The 27,144-nt window shown below is 42.5% G+C and overlaps 1 protein-coding gene across 2 annotated transcripts in view; it reads left to right on the forward strand.

The window, feature by feature from the left end:
- STOX2 (storkhead box 2) overlaps positions 1 to 27,144 on the forward strand; it is a 141,464-nt gene that overhangs the window by 648 nt on the left and 113,672 nt on the right. The gene's annotated exons all lie outside the window — the stretch shown is intronic.

Raw genomic sequence — 27,144 nt, forward strand, 5'->3', positions numbered from 1 at the left:
CATTACGGGGATGCGGCTAAGTAGTGTTCTCCGGGAGAGCTGCCGGCCACGGCTGTACGGTCGGTTGGAGAGACGCGTTCCCCCGTTCCCTTCAGCGGGTGAGGGTAAAAGCATAAACTGCAAGAGTTCGAATATACTCCCTGCAGGATGAAATGCCCGCTGGCCTCCTACCGGCCGGCTCCGCCCGCAGCGTGCTCCTGGGGCTGCTTGGCTCAGGAGTTTAAAGTTTTGTTTAGTATTTCCAGGTGTGCTGAAACAATATTTTACTTTATATTCGGCTCTACGTGCTATATCAAACTTGTATCCCAGCGATGCTGTAAAGGTGTCTTTCCCAGCGAGAAGTAGTAGTAGTAGATGAGTAACGTGGTTTTTGCGGTGCAAGGCAGGTGGCTTTTGAGGCTGTAAACGACAAGGCTGTTATGCCGTGGTGGGCTGAAGTTTCAAGTTACAGTGTGAATTCCCTAAGGGAGTCCCATCAGTGAGCAGTGGCCTAGGACAAAGCACACCTCATCCTGAATTATCTCTGGGAAACGAAAAAATCCTAGCATGGAGAGCAAAAATGTTTCAGCACTTATTTTGACATGAAAAAACCCCAACAAACAAAATGGCCAAAAAAACAACCCAACCTCTCCATCACCACCCCAGCACCCCCAAACCCTAAGATAGAAAGCTGTGGCTATTTAGTGGGTATACTGGAGAGTTGTGAAGAACAACAGAGCAGAAGTTTTTCTTAAGATTTAAGGCAACTCAGCATTCATCACAGCTTGAAACATGCAGCTTCTCTTGTAGAGAGAAGGAAAATGGTGAGCATTTGGTTTATTGCTGGCTTAATTACTGGCCGTGGCTGCTGCAGTGATGGTGAGGCAAACTGTCTTTTCCTTGTGTACAATTTATGTCAGCTATGTCCTGTGCAGCAAGCACCATGAACTGGTCACAAAGCTAGAGATGCTCTCTCTCTGTGCTGGGAGTCTCAGACCTTTAAAACAGGATGCTTCCATGCATTTCTTTAAAAAAAAAATAAATAGCTGAGTAAGGTTCTTGAAAAGAATGGAACCTAAATATTCAACGTTTCTCAGTTTCCTGTTTTTAATCTGGGTTTTGAATGTTTTTAGCTGCCTTTGTCCTTTCGAAAAAGCAGTGCTGACTCATATAATTTCTAGTTATTAGCAGTCTTGTCTCTTGCAGAGTTGTCAGACACTTGTCTGTCACTCACTATTTCCCCATCAGACTTACTTGAATATTACCATTTTTTTCTGTGCTGAGAGGGAAGGTCAAGACAAGTTGCCCTGTTAAAAAATGAACTGATGGACCTTTTTTTCCTCATAATAGCACATTTTCCTTTGAACCTCAGATGACAAGACAGTGTTGCAGAGCAGGTGGTTAATCCTGTTCTGGTGATAGAAAAGTTTTGTGTGGTCCACCACTATTGGAGAAGGGAAGAAGTTGGGCAGTGGTTAGTGCTAGCTGCTCAGCCTAGCTCATCTGGGCTTTTTGGCTGCAGTTGGATGGAGGATGAAGAGCTCTTGAACTGGCCCTGTCACCTGATGGAGTATCAGGGTCAGTGTTTGATTTTTGGGGTGTTGCTGGACCTTGCTCATTGGGTGACATTCCTCAGCCTGCTGCCCAGGAGGGCTGTGGAAAGGTGCATTCTGACCTTGACTTTACTAAAGCCACCCGAGGAATGTAAACAATTCTTTGTGGCCTATCTTAAAATATGGAAACAAAACTTTTGCTAGAAGTTCACGTTAATAAGTAAGCTCACTGGTGCGCAAATAATATGCATTCCTTTGGGGGGTTATCTTTGCTGCAAGTTTGCAAAAGACTGGAGCCAGAGTTTTTCATTTGCCTTTAAAAATAGCAAATGCCTCTCAGCATTTGATTAAAGGCTATGAAAGAAGAGCAGGGACCTGTTGGAGTCTTGCCTGTTGTGTAGTGCCTTAGCTGTGCTAAAATGATGGAAGGAACTGATTGACTTTTTTTTTTTTCCCACTGTTTTTTTTTCCACTCCCAGACTGATAATTCAGGTCTTGTATCTAAGTAGATTCAACTTGCACTTACTGTAAACTTAAAGAATTGTCAAAATAATGGGCTTGGCCTCTGGGCATGAGCATCTGCTTAAATGCATGTAATTGTATTTTCAGCATAATTAGGTAGCTAATGTGTAAGTGACTGTGACTTATTGAAGAACTCTCTCACACTTTATTATCTACTTTGTTTCATTAAAGCAGCAAGCAACACATAGAAAGTTCCAATGCTTTTCAGCTTTAAAAAATGTGCTTGGTATCTTAAGCTGATAGAAAAACCTGCCTGCTGGGAGTTACAGAATAGTAATATTTTACTCCTGTTAATAAATAACTGGTAGGGTCAAGGGGAAAAAGTGGCACAGTGTTTTTGATGAAGGTGACATTGTTTTCTCTTGCTCTGGGTCCCGCTGGTAGTGACCATGCTGTGGTGGGAAAAGGGGTTGCTATGCCTGGGCAGTGGTGGGGGGGGTGCACAGGGGGACTGACCAGGGGGTCTTCTGCACCCCAGGGCCATTGGAATACCTGGACAATGCTGTGACAAATTGTTGGGTTGGTTTCTGTCTCATTTCTCAGCTGGCTGTCTCTTTGCAGTCAGGTGGGGGCAATTTCTGCCTCACCTGCCCCTGGAGTCCAGCTGGGATGGAGTAGCTGGATGACCAGCTGCCTGCCCCAGGGTGGGTGTGGGGCAGCATCCCAACCTCCTGCTGCTGTCTGGCATGGGACAAGGGACAGAAAGGTCTCCTCAGCTGCACAACCTCCATGCAGGGGGAGTAGAGAGCCTTGGACAGCACTTCCCCTGCATTATGTTAAGTGCTAGCATGACCCAGAAATCACCACTGCAGCCTGACTTTCAAACCTCTGCTGATGTTGCTGGTGTTTCTTTTACATTGTGGTCAAGTGCCTTGGCTCTGGTGGGTTGTGGTGGCTGTGGAGATAATAACTGGGGGAAGGTATAGCTGGTGAGGAAGAGGGAATGCTAAATCTCTAGTGTGCATAGCATGTTTTCTGCTGCTGGAATTGTAAAATGTAAACCAGGAGAGACTCACTGCTGGACAGTCTTCCCACCTTTAAGTCATCCTGGCTTGATAATGGAAAGTTCATGAAAGTATGCATGTAGTTAGCAGGGACTGGACAGTCCTATTGTGCTCAGTGCAGGTGTACCTGAGCCACAAAGTGAATGGATTAAAATCCACGTGAGATTCCAGTCTTGGAAGATTTGAATTATAAAATTAGACCTGAGAATTAAATACAGGAGGAATATGAAGCACATGAGAAATTTGCTTATAGCACTGACATCTTAGGGCTGGAGGGTACGGCAGATGAAATTATTCATGTGTGACTTTTAAACTTGCTCCTCTGGCAGTTTTCTTGAACTAAATGGTTACCCCATGAAAGCTTGCTCAGTTACCAGTTTTGCAGTGATCAAAGTTATTCGCATATTAGGAAATTGTTGGGTCTATTGAGGTTTTTAAGTTGGCAGATGGGAAACCTTGGGAAACCTAGTAGTCTTTGAATAAACAGAATCCCCAAACCAGCACTTGCTTAATATGTTGATTAAGGGGGTCAAGGAAGCTTTATGCAAATCTATAGGTCCAGTGATGAAATTCATTGTCTTCGGAAGCTCTCTTGTAACTTTGCAAGACTTTTGCAACTTAAGTCTTTAATGAGCGTTGGTATTTTAATAAGATTTCCTTTTTTTGACACACCTTCTACTTGCACTCAAATATTTGTCATCCTGAGAACTGATTTTTTTTTTTCTTTTTTTAACCTTTCAGCTCTTCTGTGCTAGGTGCTGTTAGTGTAGCAAGATGTTCCACCTAATTTTCATGTCTTCATTGCCTTTTGTGTTCCCAGATGAGACTTCCTTCTGCATCTCTTGCTCTTGATTTCTGTGTCACAGACAATGGGCATCTTTGAGAGGTTTTCATACACTTCACAGAAGGGCCATGCCCTTCTGCAAAGATTGCTTGAAAAGAAGTGACCAAACTTTATAATAACGCTTTGGCCATGCCCAGAGCAATTTCTCCAATTAGAAGCTGATGTTCAGATGGAGTTTTTAAGAAATGTATGTGCAATAATTAAACTAACTAGCAGGAATTATAATTCAGCAAAGTCGGCAGGGCCGGGCTGTTGTGCATTGTTCCTGCTTGGCCAGGCGTAGGGGGGAAACTTTTTTTGCCACGCTGGGAGTTGGAGCTAAGTGCTCCCTTTCTTTTCTCTCCCTGCCATATCCTCTCATGCCACCAAAAAATTAAATTAACACCCCACCAATTTAGGTTCGGTAGTTTTCACAATAAGTTTTGCAGTCATTAGTGGATGATTACGGTGAAGTGTAGACTGTTGGACATAAAATGTTATTCATCTGTAGACATTTATAAATCATGAATTTTTTTCTCCCAATTATCTCCTTCATATAATGAAAATTTCTTTTCAGTGACGGAGCATTAGGTTTCATAGTAATAAAACCTCCAATGACTTTACCACACACTCAGCTACACCTTTTGTATGCCTGACATGGGATTGTATTCCTACCATGGGAAATCCAGTGACTTTAAACTAAAATTTTTTTTTTCTCCTTCTCTACCACTCCAACCTGGAGCCAGTTAGAGATTCACTAAGCACTTTTTATATCTGCAAGGTGGTTGTTGCAGCCTGAAAATAAAGGGTAAACTTAAGCTTATGGCCAGGCTGAAGTGCTTATGAATTTACTCCCAACTCTGAGTAAAGAACTTCACTGCTCACAAGTGTTGGGTTGGGCCTTTAATGTAATCTGTAAAAGCAGCTTTCAGAGGCTGGGGAGACAGACACAAGAGCGAAATGAGTATGGACTGCATATAAAGTGCCTGATTTCTCAGTATGTGGTTTGTGCTTGTGTTGTGGGAATGAAGTCTTAGAGTCAGAATTGCTTTCTGCTCTTTAAAGAAAACTGTGGATGGCCTGCGAGGCTAGTGCTAATCATCAAAAATGTATTGTGAAAGTAAAAAACACAAGGGAAGGAAACATATGGCCTGTTTAATGTCATTTTTTTCACTCAAAGCAGCTTCTCTTGAACGAGCAAAGTCAAATACACAGATCTGTGGTATTCATTGTGCAGCTCAAGGGAAGGATTTATAAGGTTAATAGCCAGCTAGTACTGTCTCCCCACCTCCTTCCTCCCCACAAAGAGCACCATTGTGTAGCAAAGCATCTTTTCCGGTGGCAGATAAGTCACCCAGCCCTGCAAGTGAAGTGCATGCTGTGTGTGAAAAGCAATGCTGCGAGGGAGCCGTGGTGCTGGGAGCAGCCCTTGGCCATGGGGCTTTGACAAAGCAAGAGATCTCTCGCTCTCTCCGCTCTCTCCGTCTCTTTGTTTGTGCATGAGGGTCTGGTCTTTAATTAAATGCTCCTCATTCCCTTCCTCAAAGGGCCCTTGTCTTTGCCAGAGAGCAGCACAGTGGGTGTGTACCGAATGAAGCCCTTGTCAGGTGTTACTCCCAGCACTTAAGTGGGCTCCTGGGCTGCCAGCATCATGTGACACCATCCCAGTCACTAAATCACCTTTCCATCTGTCCCACTCTTCTTTTTTACATAGTCATTTTTGGATTTAAGAAGACTGAGGTGAATGAGGTGTCCAGGGGCCATGCAATGGATAACCATGGAGCTGCTAGTCACAGGCACCTCCATCCTGCCCACTCATTTTTACCATTTTCTGTGGCATGAAAACTCAGTTGTGTTTCCCCTTTTGTCCATCTTTGTAACTTGCTAATAAGAGGCATGTTGTTAAATACTTTACTTATCAAACTGAAATGATTTTAATTGACAAAGTATGGACCATCTGTGTGTGTTGCCACAGTTTAAAATTTTGCTTTAAATGAGTTTTGATTCATAGAAGGCTTGGGTTGGAAGGGACCTGAACAATAATCTTATTCCACCCCCATGCTGTGGCCAGGGAACCTTCCAGCAGACAAGGTTGCTTAGAGCTGCATCCAACCTGGCTTTAAGTGTTTCCAGGGATGGGGCACCCACAGCTTCTTTTGACAACCTGTTGCAGCAGCTCACCAACCTCAGAGTAAAGAATTTTGTCCCAGTATCTATGCTAAACCTTCTCTCTTTCAGTTTAAGGCCATTCCCCTTGTCCCATCACTACATGCCCTTGTGAAAAGTCATCTCCAGCTCTCTTGCAGGCCTGCTTTAGGTACTGAAAGGCACTAGAGGGCCTCCCCAGAGTCTTCTCAGTCTGTCTCTGTGGGAGAGGTGCTCCAGCCCCCGAGCCTGGAGAGATCTGCATAAGAGAAAGGAGCTAGGGAGGGTCGTCTTTGTCTGAAAACACTGCTGTCCCTGGGCTTGACTGGCAGGTTTTTGTTTCAGCTCTTTTGTAAAGTCAATGATAACAAAGTTGGCGCTCTATCTCAGCAATTCTGGTGCTGTTTCTTTAGGCCATGAGTTTGGATGGTAAATCTCTCCTTCTTTCTGCAGGCCAGGAGAATCACAGCTTGTCCCCCAACAGGATATGCCAAAGCATTGCCACATTCTTGTCTGCATTTTAGACACTCTTTTGGAGAGTGTAGCAGAAAATGTGCAACCCAGGTTAGTAATTGGTTAAACTAATCCATAGGTGGATTGGGTGTCCTCCAAAACTCCTGGCATCAAAAGTTGCCTCCCAAGCAACATCACCCCTTCCTTTGACTATGGCAAAGATGATAGGCAGGCTTCTCTTTTCTTTTAGTAGTCAAGGAAAGCCTAAAGTGTTCAGAGAAAATGAAAACTGCAACCAGACGGTGGTTTCCTCTGCAGAAACTGAGGCTGTGAAATGTGAGGATGGAAGGAACTTCTTAATAGTTTTCTGTAATAACAGAAATTTAACAGGGTTCTGAAAATTCAAGCTGTCTTCAAACTTTTTCTTCTTCGTTTTAAATACAAAAACATAAATATTTTTATTATTTTCTAATGATGTGGACTGCTGGAAATGTTATTGCAGTCTCTGGTTTCCGATATTGAAACTGCTCCCTGGGTGGGCCAGATTGGAAAGATTTTTAAGGCTATTACATTCTTGGAATAAAGTCCCTTCACCGAATGTGTAAACATGCTTTCTTTTGTCTGCTGTACTTGATCCCTCTGTTTATGACTTGGGATTTCACCTGAGATCCATGATGAGAAGTATCTGAATGTAAAGAATGTACAAACACACATATTTTGATGAAACGAAGTATTTTCATGTTGATATCTGAGCAGGTCTTCACGCCTCCTTTTTAAACTGGGGTCCTGTTCTGAGCCACAGTAGCATTTGAGCATACAGTCAAAAGTCAATAACTACCCTGAATCTGAATAGGGCTTCTTCTTGTTGCATTTTTTTTTCCTGTAACAGAAATGCAATGGTGAAATATTACTATCAACACTTACTAAGCTATATTTGGTTTTCTTATGAAAGCAAGTTAGTATTCTGTGCACTAAATTAATACACAGAGTAATGACTTCTGTAGTGTATTTTCTGGAGCGGGATAGAATTCTAATCCAGTAATATGAGACTTGGTTATTGTTCTTGCACGTGCGGACAGGATGGGGTACCAAAATAGCAGAAGTTGGAGGAAAACACAGCAGCCTTTTATCTTAACCTTGAATTCCACCATCAGACAATTGATAAAGAGACGTGCAGGTGTATCAAAGATTGCTCTTTTAGAAGCGCAAACCAATTCACTTAAGCTCTGGGAAACAACTCCAAATTTGGTTCTTTATAATATTCTGTGACTGTGTAAAATGCCTCTACCCAAAGAGCTTGGTTTGGGTATATTCCAGGAGCTTTAGTTTTAAACTTTTAGTTTTAGTGCTCGTGTTTCAGGGGGTACATATGGTGGCTCATGCATGTCTTTAGAGGAGGATGAGAATGCTGAAGGACCCATTGCTGCCCCCGCTATAGGGAATCCCATTGAGAGAGCAGAATGGGCTCTTGGATGGTGACCCAATGGCTTTCACAATTATGTGGCCTAAACCACAGTGGCCTCCAGGACTGGGCTGGCTGCAAGGCAGGCTGATTCCTCCTTCTGGTGCCAGCAGAAGGGGAATAAAGGTGTGTGTCTGTGGCTGAGCAAGTTCCCCTGCACTGGTAGCAGGACAGTTGCATTGCTGTGTCCATCCTCATCAGTAAGTGCATCTCCAGTAACTCCTGCTTATCAGCTGCCTTGCAGTTGCATGTGCTGCAGTGTCTTCTCTCCATGGGTGTTCAGAGGCTCCTGGGAAGGAGTGAAACTGCAAGGACTGTGTTTTCACTGGAGCTGTAAAACTTGCAATGTATTATTAGCATTAGAACAAGCTGGGTTCTGCCAGTGTATTTGAGATTTGGCAGCAGAGTCTGAGGTATTATTGAGGGGCTATAAAATGAGTATTTTTTTTTAATGGAAAATTTTTTGCTGTTATTTAAAAAGCCCTATCGCAAGTCTAGCAAAACTTGTAGCTAAAGAAGAAAAAAAAAAAAAATTCACTTTTTTAGATTATAGTTGTATTTTCCACTCTGGTCTTAATATCCATGGATATCTTTCTATATGCAAAGAATATGGAAGAGATAGATTTCTGGATGCAGTAGCCTTTCTCCAGGTCATTGGGAAAAAGGCTTAATGGCCTAATAAATATATCATGTCTACTTACCTTGTGTTAACAGTATCCTTGGGTGCATGAGGTTACAGAGTCCTGCTGCTGTGCCAGTAGCAGGGCATACAGTTTATTATTTATGTCCCTTTACAAAGAGATCAACTTGACATAAATAAGGTTTATCATTGCCTATTAATTTCTTGTGTTTGAGTTCTAAAGAAGTAACTGAAGTGCTGTAAGCTCCATGTGATGCTGCAGTGAACTTCTGTATGTTTGGTGGGGCTTTGTTGTAGTTTTGGGAGTGGGAGTTGGGTTTTTTGGGAGGGTTTTTTTTTGTTTCTGTTTTTTAATTTCTTTTCTTTCAGGGGAGTTATAATAAAAGGATTCATATTGTGGTTTTTGGGTGCCAGTAGTCCTTAGCCTGCCCTTGAGCCTTCCAGCCACTCTTCAGCGTGTCTAGGACTGGACCGTGCCCTTGACTCCCAGTCTGGCAGACTGGCATTAAATGTTTTCTCTCCTGCTTGTGCATATTGCAGGGCTAAATGGGCTATGGCTTTTTGGGCTATGCCCAAACAAGTTCCCTTTTCACTGACAGATGAAATAACAATACCTGGCATTAAGAGAAAGCTGAGTGTTTTCTTTGGGTTTCCCTGAAGGGCCTCCTTTGTCTCCACCGTCTCTGCTCAGGGCAACATGTACACATTGCTAAATCTGAGGGTGCTGTTGAGATGCTCTGGCTGGTGAAATCAGGAGTAGGTCAGCACCCATGTGAAGATTTCCATCCACTTGGTGTGCCCGCTACTCCTGATAGGCTTTGCAAGTAGTTCTTGTCCAGTGGGGTGGCCCAGCCTGATGTGGGCAATCTTGGGAGCTCAAAGCAGAGGGGGAAATATCCACAGCACCAGGAAGGAGAGTAGAGGAAGGAGGTCCTGGTGGACTGCCCCTTACTCAGTGTTTATATGGCTCAAAGGAGGAGAAAGTTATGGACAGCTGGGTGAACCTGAGCAGATATTTACAGGTGCCTGAGTAGCCCTGGTCCAGCTGTGGGAGGTCAGCAACTCACCTGGGCTATAGGGATGTCTTAGTTAGTCACATGTTCACAAGGTGGTTTAACCAGTTGAAAACCAGGATTTTAAGATCTTTTTTAAAGCAGATACAGTATCCAACATACGGGACATTATTAGCAGAAGGGGTTATTGAAAATAAATGAAAGGGAGAAGGAATTTTCTCCCTACTTTAATCATAGAAAAAAGAATTTAAAGGGGCACATTCACCCACTCTCCCTGAAGCGGGAGGGGAGGGGGGTGTGGAAGCTTTGAGGACACTAAACTTCACTGCCATGATTGCTGGTTTATCACAATTATCCTACTGGATAAAAAGAAATATCTTATTGGTGGTACTGATTGAAAAATCCTGGGTAGCTTGAGGGAAAAATTACAATTTTGTGAGAAGATGCAGAGAGGAAAAGTCACAAAGGGCTAAACGGTGGATGAAAACAGGGTGAAGAAAAATAACTCCAAAGGTCTGCAATCTTAGCTGTTCTAGAAAAAAGTTTGTTTTTCAAACAGTTATCTTCAGACCAGATGTCAGCCTTGTAGGGAATCCTCATTTTTAAAATGAATGTCTGGAAAGAGTGGGAGACTGAAAGAGAAGGGAAGCCAGCCAGCCTTTTAGTGAAATGAGATAATCTTGGACATACTGTGGTAGGGAAGCAAGGTTGATAGGTGTCAGGTCTGTTCTGTTTTTATGAAAAATGGAGACTTTAATTGTACTTGATGCATTCTCTTAGGGAGTCTGGCTACATGATATCTCCATCTTTTGGGAGATTGGGATGTGTCTGCAGCATGGAGATGGAAGAACATAGGGCTCATAGGGACATGAATCTTTGCAGTGTTTCTCAAAGGAGTTTTGTGTGCTTGAGTATTCCCTGCCGGAAGCTTAGGGCAATTTTCAGCTGGGCTTGCTTCATATAGACATGTGTGTGAGGGTGTATGTAGTGCTCTAAGTGCTGTATCAACAGGGCTTTTCCATTACTTTGAGTGGCCTTGATTCAACAAGGTACAGATCCTCACATGTGCTTGCAGTAAGTCTGAGTCTGGTGGAGGTGTCACAGTTTTTGAATATTGGCATGTCATATATTCTTGCATTTACCTGACTGTTGTTAAGAGATTTGCCAGAGGAATCTCTTCCTGGTTAATCCCAGAGCGGGTCATCTGTGTCTAAACAAGGAGCTCTTTGAGAATTTAGCTTGGGAATCCAAAACTGGGATTCTTTGCATTTGTGTTTTGATTTATACACTACTCTGAGAACTAAATAGCAGAAGAGCCTACCCAGCTTTTGTAGGTGACTTCTGGAAAATATGAAGAGGAAGTATTAATTAATACTTCAATAAAAGTATGAAGAGGAAGTCTTAATTAATACTCTGTCAATATTTAAAAAGTCATAAAAAGTAGGCAACTTAACCTACAATCATTCTGATTTCTTTCCTTGTGTAGGAATTAGTGACTATCATCTTGTCATTTTTTATTTATGGCAGTAGCTTGTAGCCTTTAGCTTATAGGTTTCTTATTAATTCAAGGTCTTTGGTTTAGTTTCCAAGGTATTTTTTTTTGTCATTAGTTTGTCTTTGCTAGAGGTGTACAGATAGAGCTCCTCAGTGAAGCTGATGCCAAATAGCTGCTGGAAGGTCTGTAGGGACTTGCTTCTTGGCTGCCTTTCAAGTGCAGTATGGCTGTGAAATGTTTCAGTGTCAGAATCACTACATCTATCATTGTTCTGCTTTTCTCTGTCAATAACTAGTCTAACTCAATGACATATTTGTTCTTAAAGGGGCAAAGCAGATTCATCTGTGTGCCAGCACATGAGTCTTTTCAAATTTTCTGCTCAGATAATCATTGGGCTTCAGGTTTCAGTGGTTACTTAAATTAATCCCAGCAATGTCTTTCCAGTCTCTTCAGTGTTTGCAGTGAGAGAAAGGCCAAAACATATCCTGTCTGCTGGGAACCACTAGACACCAATCATCTGGTGAGATGGAAGAAAAGAGAGTGCGGTCTTCAGTGTTGATTTTTGTGATGAGTGACTGGGGTAAAAAGGAAATAATTTTGACAGAACTTTTCCCACTACTTAGGACAGTATTTAACAACTGGGATGTGTTATTTCAATTTTTCCTTTTTTTTTTTTGTGCTGGGAGCATTTTTGCTTGCTGGCTTGCACACCCATTTGGGTCATTTATGCTGCCTTCTGTCCTGGTGAGTAAGAATCCAGTAGTGTGATGATCCTCACTTTTCTTTAGTGCAGATTGCTGAGTTTCCAGTGAAAATACAGCATGTAAGTGGTGCTTTTCACTTTTATCTCTTTGTGGACCATTTGGAAAAGAGTATAAATCACTTGGGGACTTGCAGACCCCAAGCTGAAAACTCCTGACCTTGCCCACCCCACCATTTTACACCTGAATGTGCAGGTACCTACACAGCTGAAGCTTGTGCTCCCCTACCAGTATGCTGCAGACTTACCAAACTTTCCCTTCAAGTAATTCACAATTTTTCATCTGTGACAGCTACCCTGAGCCTCTGCACCTTTTCCTCATTGTCTTTTCTTCAAGGACACCTGTGGTGGTAACTTTTGGAGCTGCAGGGATGACTGGGAATTTGATGACTGCAGGCTGGAAAGCTTGGTCCAAGCACTGTTCCTTGCCTTGTGTTTGAGAGCACAAGTTTTGGGGCAGAGAACTTGGTGGCTCTGTCACACTGATGTGCTGGGCACAGCAGTGCTGAGCGGGGGCTAAAGCCCTTGGGTGCTGTCACAGTGCAAAACCTTATATAGTAATACACACATATGAGGTTATTAGTGAATGAGAGGTAATCTGTAAATAGGCTGCTTGGCAAAGAATTCTTGCTCAAAACCTGCCTGGATTTGCTTTACTTGTTTTCTCACCACTTGGGCAATAGTAATTACTTTTTGTGGCAGTCCTCAGCCTGCTCTATGAATGAGTTGCATGCATAAGTCTGGAAGGCTTTAGTAGAGCTGTGGTGAGTTTGCAGTTGCAGATACTGCACATAGTAGGTATGTATTTGGCTTGAATCTGGAGCCATAAATGTGTAATAGTTCATTAATGGGCTATCCTTGCTTTATGTGCTCTGGTTGTTAACTAAGAAAATGAGAGCAGGGCCCAATGGTGTCAATAGGTGTGAGAGGAGACATGTCACACTGTCGCAGTCTGTGGTCTTGTACTCTTGATATATGACCAATATACCATATAAAATGGTGATTGCACAGAAGGGAACTGGAGCTTCTCATTCTTTATATGGTCTTTCTTTTAATAAACTGCAAGATAGTGATTCTTGTGTGATGCTACCTGTAGCTTTTAGTACTGTATATGGCTTCTTGCAGGCTTGTTCTTTCCTAATTGTGGTAAGAAAATATGAAATTTGCCCCTCAAGGCATCTCTGCATCTTCTACTGAAGCATGTTTGTCAGTGCAGTTCTTTTAAGGTTGTCAGTAGGGTCTCTCCTCTCTGTGGCAATGCTCAGAAGTACGTCTGTGGAAGTGACCTACTCTTGTCCTGGAAAAGCAGAGGTGGAAAGAGAAGTGGTATCTTGTGGGGTATCTTTCCTTTCCCTTCCTGAAACCACAGGTCTCAGTGCTTCTGCAAGATGACTAAGGTTTCTTTCAGCCTTGGGCTCCTTGATTTTTCCTGCATGTGTTTCAGCTGAACATAAATATATCTGAGTTGGCTTTGAAGTAGCCAGCTCAGGTGTGGTTTGCATTCTTCAACTCCAGCAATAATTATGGTTTTCAGCAGTGTCTAACTTCCCTTGCTGCTCAGGGAGCCTGTGATGAGCTGCTGCAGTAAGAGACTTGAGTTCCTAGATTAAAGCCAGCTTGGCCTTATCCAGACTGCAGTGCTGGGATATGGTAACTCTCCTTTACAAACGGAGCTATTGCAGTGAATTCCTCAGGGCTTTTTGCTTCCTGCCTTTTGAATTTCTTTTTCTGTGAACTTAGCAAGGGTGGCTTTTACCTTTATCCATGACTGACCTTTTCTCAATGCTATCTCTCTGCTTAAAAGCTCATGCCAGCATGTAAGCTCTTGTCATCTTCTCCAGCAATGGCTTTGTGCCAGGATCACACCAGTCTGATAAAGTGCCCAGAACAGCCTATCCCTTCTCAGCCTACCTGCTTGCAGCATCATCATTCTTCTATTGGCTCTGCTCTACCTGCTTCTACAAAATCCACCTTCTTTAGAGACATCTCGTCTTTCCTGATGGCTCCAGAAATTCCTCTGGCTGCATTTGGTGCTAGCTGGGTCTGAGCCTTCAAAAGTTGGCTCTTGGAATGGATATGGTGATACTATGCTTTGAAGTCAGACCGTGTGTTTTGTAAAGGGCATGTTTTTGATCCTTAAAAACATGAGATGGTTAAGGCAAGGCATGATGCCAAACAGTGTGGGAAAAGTGAGGTTGAGAAACCAACCACTGGGACGTACTAGGTAGATGTGGGAAGTGCTTGAGTTGATGTGTGCCAGTGCTGTCCCTAACTTGCCTTTTTTCTTTCTGTTTACACTTCATTGAGGAAGGCACAGGTCCGTTTCCAGATGTTTGACTGCAGTACTATAGCCCTCCTTATACTCAGCAGGAACTGAACTTCCCTCTGTATCTGCATTGCCCCAGTGATTTGAGCTGGTGTGGGTCAGCACTGAAGAAGTCACACATTCTTTGCTCTGACATGGGAGCCCACAATGAGCCATCTCAAAGGCAAAAAACTGGAGTGAGGAGAGAGGAAAAGAGAGTTCAGGATAAATTACTGCTGCCTTATCTTCTCTGCATTATAGTCCTCAAAAAATACGTGTGGAATCATGAGGTAATTTTTGTAGGAAGAGACCTCCGTGGGTGTCTGGTCTGACCTCCTGCTTACAGCCATGGCATTGGGTAAAATGTTCCCATCATCTGACTTGTAATGCCCTGCTGAAGACAGCAGCAGCTAACAGCAGCTCTGGTGGAGGATTTCCCCGATTCCCACATGTTTTGCTGTGGACAGGTCCTTTTGGAGCCCTGGCTCCTGCCTAACAGGTTCCCCTGGTCTTTCTGCCTCCAGTTGCTCTGCGTAATGGGGGACCTGGGAGCACCCAGTGCTGCCTGGCTGTCTCTTCCACCCACACTGTTTGGACACTGGCTTTCTTGAAGCAAATGGAATACCTTTTTGAATGCACAGCTCTGAACGAGATTAGGCAGCTGTTGCCTTTAGTTGAAATGTGTTTGTCAAAAAAAAAGAAGTGTAACTCCTTCCCCAGCCTGCCTCAGATGTATTTCTGTGTTTTGACAGATCCTTAAGGTGACTGACAGACCTGTAGTTGCCAGCAGCTTTTTATAGGAGCTTTTCTTACCATGCTTCTCTTGGGAAAGATTTTCTTTTTTTTTTTGAACCGCTTAATCCCTGACTGAAACATTTTTAGAGTCCCAGCAACTGCTGCTTTAGGTAATCTTGATAGATCATTTGAAATGTCCAGTAACCCTGCCCGTTCTTTAATTTTAAATGCTGAGAAGTTGTAATGACTTGGTGACTGGAAGTTATGGAAAACAAATTGTCAAGTGCTTTTTTTCCCCCTCATAACCTCATTTTCCCACTTCTTTTGTGACTTTTTTGTCTGCAGTTGACCTGCTCCTTGTGCAACTACAGTCTTTTTACTCAGCTCATTAAATCATGTTCTTCATCAGAGTTTAGACTCTCAAACTACTCTTAGACAACATTTCCTATTTCCTTACTTTATTCTTCCCTCACCTGTGGCAGAAAGCACTTAATGGAGGCTGCAGGCCTTGAAGTTGGTCTCAGAATAGAGGGGAGAAGGAAACCTTGACCATTCATTCTTTTCTTAGTGTTTCTGCAGTCTGACACATACCCTTTGGACTGTGAAAATATGGTTCATCAACTTGCACAGAATTAATTGTCTGAATAAACAACTTGCAAAAAAAAAAAAAAAAAAAAGAAAAGTACCCTAGATATATATTTTGCATGGTGACATCAGTAAACCCACAGAAAAGGGGACAGTGGAATAAAATCAAGCAATTCTCTGCTCAGGTGTCCTAGTTACTCTGTTTTGCATTTAAGCAATTGAGAAGTTTATATGTGCAAGCAAAGTTTGTTGCCAACTGAGCAAGATTATATAGTGTTTCTGGTGGTGTAACTCCTACAAAATATACTGCCCAAAGCATTGCTAGAAATGTGATATAGTGGCATTTGCAAGTCTAGGCAAATATATACAAGATTTTCTACATTTCTAAATGTAGAATCCAGAGCTGCCTGTCTGACTAATACAGTGGTAAGGGCATGCCTAACTTTATTAGATAGGAGTCTGTGTTTTGGCTTTTTTAGATGGCACTTTTACCTTTTTTTTTTTAATTTTTTTTTTTTATCTTTCTGACTGGCTAGCAGTGTCTGGGCAAGCTATCTCACACTGTTAACTCCTGACATCTTGAAAGTAAAAGCATCATTCTGTTTCTTTGGAAAGCTGCAAAATTTATTATAGTGCGTTGTAAACAAGGAGGGGAAAATATAGATGTTATGTTAAAAGGATTATTGTTGATGCAGTTTGTATTTCCTTCTTTGAGTCCACTTGCCACGCATTTAAATAACTTCTTTCCTCATCCCATGTTTGTGTTGGATATCAGGTTGTCTGTTATTGTTTGTGGTGGTGGCCTGGGCACCCACACTCCTGGCATTCATGACCAGGAGTTCATGCTGATGATTGGACAATGCTGAGAAGGCAGATGCACAACAAATACAATTAAAATGCCTTTTTTCCTTTCAAGAATGTGTTTGTTAGGTATATTTAATGGCAAGGGTGTGAATCACCTTTGTAACTACAGTTAGGTTTATTTTTTTCTTTGAAGGTCACAGCTTTTCCATTGCAGGAGTTCTAGTATTTTTTCTGGCTGACCAGACAACTGCACTGAAGGTTTTTGCTCAGCCTTCTTTAGGCAGCAAAGTACTTGGACATTTTCTCTCTAAAGAATAGGAAAATATTTGAGAACATACTCAAATTGATTAAAAAAAAATATAAATTAAATAGAAATAAATAGAACAAAGGCAGGAACTTAAGCTTCCTTTTTGATTTTTTTGAAACGTAGTGTTTAGCCAGTTTGGTTTGAACTTAATGTATTCTTAAGAGTTTTTTCCAAGAAACTGATGGTTTAAGAACTAGGTAATAAAATGGAAAGTGGTAGAATATTAATTACAAAAAGCCAGAAAACTAGAAAAGATGTGAGGACAGGTATTCTTGAGGTTTGGAGAATAATTTTTGCATGTAGCAGCTATATTGTGGAAACCAACTGCGTTATAAGTCCTGGGAGAAAAGAAGTTGAGCAATGATGTTTTTCTGTTTGTTTTTTTTTTTCTGATGTAAGGATATGGGAGCATCAAATTAAAATATTAGGAGGCAAGTCTGAAACAAACAAATGGGCTGTATTTTCAGAAAACATAATAAAAAACCAAAACAATAATAAACATAATAAAAATAATAAAACAATTAATAAATAATATCTTAGACTTTTTGTATCCTCCATATCTTATGTGAAAGATTTCTCATAAAAAACCCAAACAACAGAACAGCCTTTCCCCCCTCCAAAACTGAAACTTTTCTCTTCAAAAGTAAGTGGATACATTCACAGAAGAAAAATTTGGCGTACACAAGAACTTCTTTGTGTGCTGCCTGACCATTCCTGGCTCCCCCTGACTAATTTGGAGCTGACTTTTGTAGCCACAGGTGGCTCCCAGCAGAGTTCCCGGGAGCTGTGGGTGCAGATGCTCCTTTTTCTGCTCTGTGTTGTGCCAGCGGCTGCTGAGTCGGGAGGGCCAGGGGAGTACCTGGCCTGCAGTCTCAGAGCTGTGCGGCTCTGGCTGGGCTGAGAGGGGGGCAGTAGGCACAGGGGCCCCTCCTCGATGAGAAGCAGAGCACGGCTGCATTGAGCAGAAGATGCCAGCCTGGAGGTGCTGGTTTGAATTCCCATTGTGGGTTGAAGGGGGTCAGTGCACTGGTATGTCGCCTATTATACGATCTTCCTTCTACTCTTACAGACGCATCATTTTCTTCATCTGATAATTCGCTTCAAGGACCAGAAAAGTGAGTTTAAGGAATTTGCCCCCACTGCTGAAAGAAAACCCTGGGGACCTCCCAGGAGCTCGTTACAGAGTTGTAAGGACCTACATGAAGCTAGGGGTTCTTGGTGTCAGGGGCTCCTTATAAAAGGAGGTATTTGCTATGGTATTGATTTCAAAATGGGCTGTTTTACTTAAAAATGCTGAGCTTGGAACAAACTGAGTTCAGCACATTCGTGGTTTTTGGTCTCTTGAAATGCCAGCAGAGGAGATGAAATGCCTCTTCATAGGGATACTTATAATGACTGTTGTGTTTACTCATGAATATTTTCCATAGCGTGACCATGAAGTACCATTTGGAATAACATACAAACCTAGGGAAGTGTAGAGAATTCTTTTGTCACGTCTGTTGAATAGCATGAGCAAGACAATAATAACAGCTCATTAACACCTCCAATAGAAGAAAAAAATGCTTTATTGCTACCTGTGTGATGGGAAACTATTTGACAATTAAAAATATACTTGCTTGAATGGGGAAGACAGGATCTCATGCAGGGTCTCATTTAGGATTTTTGCTCATTTCTGATTGTTGCTTAGGAATTTTTTTTTGTTTGTTTTTGGTTTTTTGTTCTGTTTTTCCTTTTTTTTATTTTTTAAATTTTTCCATGCAATTCAGCATGGCAAATGACATAGCATGAAACAGTCATTGTGGGCTTTTTTCCTATTGGTGTTACTCCTTAAGATTCGGTCAGCCAGTAAGAATGACTTCCCAATTTTGGCTTGTTGTATAGTGCTATATGCAACAGGTAGTAGAAAGGACAGAAGTAGCTGGGCCCTCTACAAGTAATGTATTTCCAAGGAGCAAGATGCTCACTTGAGAGAAGCCTTTCTTACACCATCTCATGTGATGGTTTGAGAAGCAGTTACTTGGAAATCTTCTGCCCAAATCTGCTCAAGGACTGGTTGAACATGATGTGCTGAGCTGAAGCCAGAGCTTTTCAGTGTGCTCCTGGGACTTACCTAGAGCAGACACAACCTCAGTGGTGTGTCCCCAAAAATTGCTTTGCTTAGCCAGCCCTAGAGCAAACAAACAGCTGAGCCATGCATATACAAAAATGCCAGGTATGGTGGAGACAGAGGAAGGGCTCACTTCCACAGGTTGGGGAGCAGGGTCCAGCCCATGTTGGATGTTGGCAATTTGTTGGGATAGTGAGAGGGGAAGCTGAGCATGTTAGGGACTGCACTTTTAGTAGCTGTGCTTGTGTGCAAGACAGACTTATGACAGCTTTAGGAGCAAGGCTTGCAGATGTTGGTGCGGCAGACTGAGCAGAAAGAGGAAGTTTTGGAATGTTCACTCCTTTGCAGTAGTTTTTCCTTGCTGCTTCAGCATTATTGGATATTTTTCTAAAAATCTTTACTTGTGCCTGCTAGTGTGGCTCAGCCAGGCCAAGTCCTACAGTGGCAAAGCACGTTGTGAAATGCTAGATCCTAGGAGAAATCTTTAAATCCCATGCATGCTTTGGGATAACCACTCCCTTATGCTTCAGTCTGCTGGGCAGTGCACCAAACAGACTGTTGACAGAACATTTATTACACTGATACCTGCAAACACAAAGTAAGATTGTGTATTAAGGAGGATTTAGTCTGCAAGTGCATGCAAGGGAATCTTGTCTTCAAGCTTAAGAAAATGAAAACTTTCTGAAGTGGATCCTAATATCAGAGCTTAGTCCTTTGCATGATCCAGCTAGCTCAGCCAACCAGACTGGTGGCTGAGAGACACCATCACTGTACGGGAGATGTCTGGTGTCAGTGTTATGGAGGAAGAGAGAATGGAAAGAAATAAATGGGACAGAAAAAATAAAAGTGAAGAGAACATCTGGGTTATAGACTCATTTGGGGAGGAAATCCCGGGTAAGTCATCCTGTGGGTCTTGTACATGTAGATGTGTATATTGTGCTGTGGTGGTGGCAGTATGTCCTCATTGTGGCTGGGGTTTCAGGGTTTTGGCCTTTGTGTAAGCAGGATGTCAATAGAAGATTTAGAAGTAATCTGTAAGCATATGTAAGGATGTAGAGTATTTATTGATCAAAATGTGAACAGAATAGGCAAGAGTGGCTTCTTGAGGAGGTGAGTTTTATCACTGCATTTTGGATTCCCGTACTTCCCTTCTTCCAAACTATTCTTCCCCACTAAAAAGCCCAGATGAGGTAAGATGTATTAGTGTGCAATCCAGTGTGTTTCCTTGCCATTGTGTAAGGTTGCTTTGCTGCGTATTTTGGAGGATTTATCCCTGTCGTGTTCTGTTGGCATTATGGTACTTGCTCTCCACTTCTAAAATAGAGGCAGAACGTTGTAAAATCATGCCTTTATCTTTGCTGTGGATAAACTTTATTACAGAGCAGCACTCCAGCCTGCATCATTACTTGCACTGACCTACATAAATGTGCTGGTTTCCCCCTCTCTTGCTTCTCTCGTAGGCTGGACTTGATCTTGGAGGTCTTTTCCAACTTAATTGATTCTGTGATTCTGTAATGGCTTTGTCTAGCTTATTAGTAGCCTTGTGGCAGCACAGGTATGTGTGTTTTGCTGGATGACTGGTAAAGCCTAACTCATTTTGCTCTAAGCCATTTCTTGGGTTTATGTTACAAAAGGCAAACCCCTTTGACGCAGTGCAGAACAGAGGGTCGGCTATTACAGATGTAATTATCCCAGTGAAGAATGCAGAGTGGTTGAGTGCTGCTGTCAAGCTGGGCTGTGTTTTAGACCTATCTGACAGGTAAAGAAGACTAAGAAATTGCTGTATTTTTCTCCCATGACCTTGTTTAAAGGTGATACAGGACCCTACTCCTCCTGCTTTTTCTCTCCTGCAAAATACACATATTTTGTTCTAGTGCTTATCCCACAGCCCTGTGAGCAGTTTCAGCTTGACAAGGAATGCTTGATGTAATCTTCTGAAATTAGGCATGTCGGTGTGTTGTGCTTATTAGCCTGCTAGTGGCCATTTAGCTATTTTATCTCAGTTATAATTTAAAGAGTGTTACCAGGAAAGGAGGAAGAGGAGGTGGATCAGGAAGCTGAAGCTGTATCCAAGGCAGGATGTGTTTGGGCCTGTGGATGGGCAGTGTCTGGCAAAGATGTGCCTGTAAGTGTCTTCTAGCTATCAGACTACGTTTGTACTGAAAAAGGAGATTTTTGGGTCCAAAACATTCATTTTGCACTGTGATTTGAAGAGATTTCTTGCTCCTTGGTGCAAACTTCTGCATAGCTCTCCTCAAATCACCCCCATTAATGCTCAGGGTGTTTTGGTCAAACTAAGATAAAGCATTTTCCTCCTATAGAATTATTTATTTTCCCATACAGAGAGATGACAAGGTGCATGGAATTTAAATGTGACCTGCCAAGCTTATCTATTTGATTCCAAGTATTTTGCTTTAGCATCTCACGCAGACCATATTTTTCCTTGTGACTTGTGACTGTCTCTTCAGGCCTTGGGAAAACAAACCATGTTTATGTTTCAATCTTCTTCATATACAAAATGAAAATAAAGTTGAAGACCTTGCTGCATGTCCTTCTACTGTTATGGCATTCCCTTGGAGTGAATTTGACAGGGATGTTGATGGAGAGCTCTTGAAAATGGCTGGTGCTCTCTGGCTTGCTGTTTATACACCCCTGGAGGATCTGCAACTAAGCCAGTTCAGAATTGCACCAAGAGATTGGGCAATCCCTTCTGTCTAAATTAGTGCATTTGGAGTGATGGAAGTTTGTAGGGGTAAAATGACAACCCCTTTAAAAGTAATTGGTAGTGTCATCAAGGGAATGGTGTTGTAGCATCCGGTAGTGATGGGGAAGATAAATCAAAGCCGTCCTTGCAGAGAACATGCAGAACAGTCCCCTTTGCTGGGCAGAAAAACAGCCAGCCTTGTGTTACTTGTGATGGGCCAGACAGGGCCTTGTGCCAGAAATTAGTGATGGTTTAAAGAACCAGATTTTGCTTCTGAATGGGGCAATAATTGTGTAAATGAGATTTTTGATTGTTTTTAAAATTATTTTAACAACTGCCAAGTGAATTCTTTTCTTTTGATGAAATTGAGGACTGAGTTGTTTCTGGTAGAAAATGAAACCCAATTTCTTTATGGAGGGGGAGGGAGCAGAGTGAAAAACCCATAAAGATGAGACCATCAGCAGGTCTCTGGTGAGGAAGGAAACTCATTGTAGGTGTTGTCAAGGAAGGGGTGCTGCTTCTCATAACCCAGAGGAAAGGGTGTGAAATGTGGTAATAATTGTAGGAAATAATTGTCGTCGTTGTTCTGGCTGAACTGTGCCCTACACAGCAAAGGGAAATAAACACGCATCTCTCTCAATCTTGTTACTGTGCTTGTTTAGTTTCGTGGTGTAGTAAGAAAGGAAATTACGAAGTAAAAGGGATCTTAGCAAGCTTTGGTTTTCTCCTGCAGAGGGGTGGGAAGGAGAGCAGAGTTTAATTGTACCCTATAAAATGTGTATGTTTGGTCTAAAGTATTTCAGGCTCAGGCAGAAGGTAAAATACCTGTATAAACTCCTGACTTGTGCCTGTGGCTTATGTCTGTTTGGGGTTCTGATATCCTTGATATATAAAACTTCTGGGGTTTTTCCTCTCTCTTCCCTACAGTCTTTCTGCTGTGGATGAGGAAACTTTTCTACTTGAACTTTGATTTATCTTCACATCATTTCTGTCTCAACACCCTTTCTTGGCCAGACCACTGTGACCTCTTGCCATCTGTGTTTGACTGCTTTGCTTTCAACTCTCCTCCTTCCTTATCCCCTGATCCTCACTGACCTCTCTGGATGTCTTGCTGGCCCTTGGTTCAGTTCTCCCTGTCCCTTTTCTGGGCTGTCCTGCAGATTCCTGTTGGCTCTCACCAGTCCAGTCCCTTGCCTGCTATACTCCAGCCTGCTCCATGGTCTTGGCTAGCCTTTCCATACTGCACACCTGCTCTCTTTTGTTCATTGCTTCCCACTTGGCCTTTCATTGCCTTTCTCTTGACGCTCCTCTCAGTAGCTTACTGGTGGTATGAGCCATTTCCTTACCCTCCCTCCCAAACATCTTTTCTTGATCCCATCAAATTTTTGCCTGACTGTCCCATTTGGACACAAAGTGAGTAGTTGTTCAGTCTCTTGCTCATCCCTTGCGTCCAGACTACGTGCAGAATCGGCGGCCGCGAACTTTCGAGGAAATCTAATTCCATTTTACGAGCTCCAACCTTTGCAGGCTGTAATTACCTCTTGCCATCATCACTGGGAGCTGTTTGCTGCCGGCTCCCCTGACGCAGGCACGCAGGCTCACATGTGTACAAATACCACAGCCCTGCTTCCCCCAGCCTTTAGCCTGTGCAGCCATCGGCTCACCCGCACTGGATCCTTGCTGTCGCTGCCTCTTGGCACAACTCTTGCAGCTCCTCCAGGCTCTGCCTCATTTTCCTTCTGTCTGCCAGGTATTGTTCCCCGTGTTACCCTTGCCCATCAAGCTGGTGAGGAAGGGCTCGCTGGTGTGTGTCTGCAGTGTCTTTCTGGGTTGGCTGGGCCTTACTTTTGCTATATTGAAATACCCACGGTGGTTGCCTGCACTGGATACCTTCGTACCTTGCTGTGGAGATGCCATTTCTGTAGAATGTCCAACCCCCTGTCAATGCCCAGCCTTGACACAACTGCTCCGATTTTGTTGTTCCCTTTAGTTCTCCTTGTCTTGACCTCCTGGCCCAGGGCAGGTGGGCACCTTTCTACATAAGGGTGCTTCCACATTTTAGTCTAGCCTAGGGAATAAACAGCATCTTAACCTGGTCCTGAAATATTTTTTAACAGCTCTGGTGAACTTATCTCTAGTGTGACATTGCCTGTCAGTGAGGTCAAATTCTTATGCTGACCTTTGTAAGAAACGAAAAAAAAACCCCGTCCACTTCAGAAATTACTTGCAGTGTGTCTGCAAATTTATGCAGGACATAAAAAGTAAGCTTTCATGGAGAAACAGCCTTCTGTCAACGTACCTGCTTTTTCTACCCCTGGATGCATGGTGAACATTGTCACCACTTGTTTCTTGGGTAAAATGCCCAAACCATTAAAATACAGAGCAGCAGAAGTCCCTGGATGTGAGGCATGAAGTAGTGTTGCTGCATCCACTCTGTTTTGGGCATGCTTGTCTGATTTCAGAGTCAGTGGAGCAGTCATGGTATGCCCTTTTGTCTTCTCCCTGCTTCTCCTTGAAGGCCCTCTGGCAGGTCTTCAAGGGCAGAACTTGCAATCCTGGATTGCTTGATTCAAGATTGAGAGCAGAAGCCCAAGAAAATGTTATTTTAAAGATAACAAAAAATCCCTGCATATCCAGCCCATCAGCACAGGGCACCCATGTAAAGGCTTCCCTCTCCTGCCCTTCATCCCTTGATTAATTTTCCTCATTTCTTGGTGTACATGAGTTCATCTGCTTCAAGCAGTGGGGCAGCAGAACAAAGCAGTTTTCAAAGGAGACAAACGTCATTTTTATCTGGTTTTCATTTCCTTTTTCTTCTATTTGGTAAACTGTACAATATTTAATAACAGAAGACTTGCTCATTCTTGTGTCTCAGACTCTGAGTTATTAAATCTCAGAATCTCTGATTCAGATAAAGAGTAATTAGGATGTGCAGTATCTTCCTGACACGTGCTTGAGATATAATCAGGAACCAAGGTGCTCATAGCAAATGCTTTGTTTAAGTATACTGTTAAGTGCCATCTTACCAGGAATGGAAAGAGCCTGTAGTCAAGGGGAAAAACCCTCTTGGAAGCTGAGAGCTTTGGGAAGGTGGGATCAGGTATGTGTAGTGTAAGAGACAGTGCTCATCTGCTGGGTTTATCCTTCGTTAAATTTTCAGCATAGCTCCTCATAACATAGTGTCAGCAGAAAAGCAGGCAAAGCTTAAGGGATTACACTGATTAATATATGGATGTAAGTTTTGGGTTTTGTTTGTTGCATTAGAGCTCAAGGAGTCATTTAGGTGCTTTGCTTGGACTCGTGCCCACATCTAACCATATGGTACAGCAGTTGATGGAATGCAGATAATAACTTCGTTTTCTTTGCTATTTAGGTTCAAACTTGTTCTAACAGGTCCCCTCCCGAGCTTTGTTCCAACCCACTAGGTGAACCTAACAGGGAAATTCATCTCTCCATGCCTCAGTTTCCCCATATAGCAAACAGCAATAACAGTAATAATACACTGCTTCTCTTTTAATGTGTTTGGAGTGTATGGATGAAAAGCACCAAATACGAGCTTGCTATATAATTATTTGGCCTACTACTTGTACTCAGTTTGTCTGACCATGCAGAGGTACACCCATGTTTGGGAAACCTGGACTTCTCATATCTCTCTGGGCAGCGCTGTCAGCCTGCCCAGTTGGGCTGTGACCTACAGCATGGCAAATACAACTGGCATTAGTCAGCTGGCCACTTCAAAAGGTGAGGGGGAGAAGGAATGAAAACTTGCAGGGGGAAACCATGCTTCAAACCTGAATAAAGGAATCTTTTTCTCTTCTGACCAGGGAGCCTGGATACACAGGCAGTGCCACTTCCTAGGTAATTTTAAGATGTATTTGTATTTCAAAAGAGAAGTGAGTCAAACCGGCTAATCCATGTAAACTGTTGTCATAGGTATGTGGTGAAATACACATCTGTCAGCCCTGAGCAGTTGCTGTGTGGGTCTGGGTCAAGGCATATTAGTGCCCCTATTTCCTTGGGTGGTATGGGAAGCAAGGTCAAAGGGTGTGGGAATACCAATTTCTCTTTCCCTAGCAAATTACTGGTGAATGACTCTTCAGATCTGGGGTCTTGAAGCACACTCTGTGAGCATGGACAGCATGTTGTTACTGCTCTTACAGGATTAAACTTATCCCAGGGGGAATCTGCTCTGGAGTAGACTTTAAAATTTGGAGGCAGGCTAAACCAGCCCCAGAGGGCTGATAGCAATGTGTAGCTGTCCAGAGGTGTCCTGACTTTCTGAGAACAGGTGTAAATATATAAAGATAGATAGACAGACATGTAATAGCTAATATATCTACAATATCGATACTTATTTTAAATCTTCCAGTTTAAAGGGAAAATGTTTAAACCAGTAGTATAGAAAAAAAGTGTTAATATGGAGCAATTGTTCTAAGAATTGTATTGTGCCATAGCATTACCCTAATTCTACCAAGCCTATAGGCAAAGGCTTATGCCTTGGATATAAAGAGTATCCAGTGTGTCCTGGTCTCACTGTAGAAACCACATGTAGGAGGAGACAGTTTCAAAATGCAAGACTTGCTGTCATTAATTGCTCCTCAGTCTCCTGACTCTAAGGCTGCTCCACCTGAAAGCAATCACTTTAAGGGGTGTTGGAGCTGATCTTCAAAGTCATGTGATTTATGTAATGTTTTTAAGGAACAACCTGACTGCAGAGTCATGTGTTACTCCATGAAAATTTTGGGGACATAATAGTGGTCCAGAGGTTTTGCACAGATGCAAATACAAGCACAAAGGTTAAATGAATATTTAAGTGTAAGTGGTTCTTAGTGCCCCTGAATTTACAAGCAAATAAATATTTGATTTCGTAGCTGTTATCCAGTTTCTGCCAATAGCAGTATCTTCCAGTAACAAAGTTATGGCCTCCAGATAGAATGGAGAACACAGATTTCTCTTTTAAGCAGCTGAAATTTAAATTTTTTTATGCGATCTGAAAAAAGTCTGACTATTGGAGCATTCCAGCTGTCTGTGAGCTAGTTTCAGCCTAGCCATTTTCCTGTGTAGTGCAACCTACCTGACATATTATTTGCTTTTCCCCTCCTGCTTTTTTGTTCTTTTCTAGTTTCATTGCTGTTTCTCCTGTTTCATGGAGATGATGCTAATGGTATCTTTTCTGTGTGTAAGCCACCATCTTTCCTCCTTCTGCTCCATAGAGCTGTTGTCTCTTCCATTGACTGCCACAGCTTTTATGTGAAATGGAACTTACCAAATGTAAATGGTATCTCAACAGCAATTAAAAGTTTAAGTAAATATAATGAAATTGGTTTGGCTGTAAAAGAACAACATGGAAGTGACCCTGTATTTGGTTTTATGCCATAAGCAATTGCTTTTTTATCTGAATGGCCTGAATAGCTTAGATTCTGCATGTGGTCTGCAGATACCTAGGTTTTGAGAATTATTTGTGCACCAAGTAGTTCATGATGATCCCAAAGTCTTTGCAGGAGTGGTGTTAGGACATCTCACACTAACTTTTTCAAGCACCTAGCCTACATACTGTGATTTTTTTTTCATAGTTATGCCTAGACCCCAAGCCCAGAACTTGTTTTTAAATACTGCCTAAATATTTTCTTGGTGTGCAAGCTGTCTAACTAATTCTGACTGAAGTCATTGTAGCATTAAATCACAGTGCAAAAAACCAGAAATATGCAGGATCCAGGCCACTAGTTGTACATGATGAGGGAGGAAAAC

The sequence above is a fragment of the Haemorhous mexicanus genome, chromosome 4, assembly GCF_027477595.1.
Source record: "Haemorhous mexicanus isolate bHaeMex1 chromosome 4, bHaeMex1.pri, whole genome shotgun sequence".
In the NCBI taxonomy this organism is placed as follows: Eukaryota; Metazoa; Chordata; class Aves; order Passeriformes; family Fringillidae; genus Haemorhous; species Haemorhous mexicanus.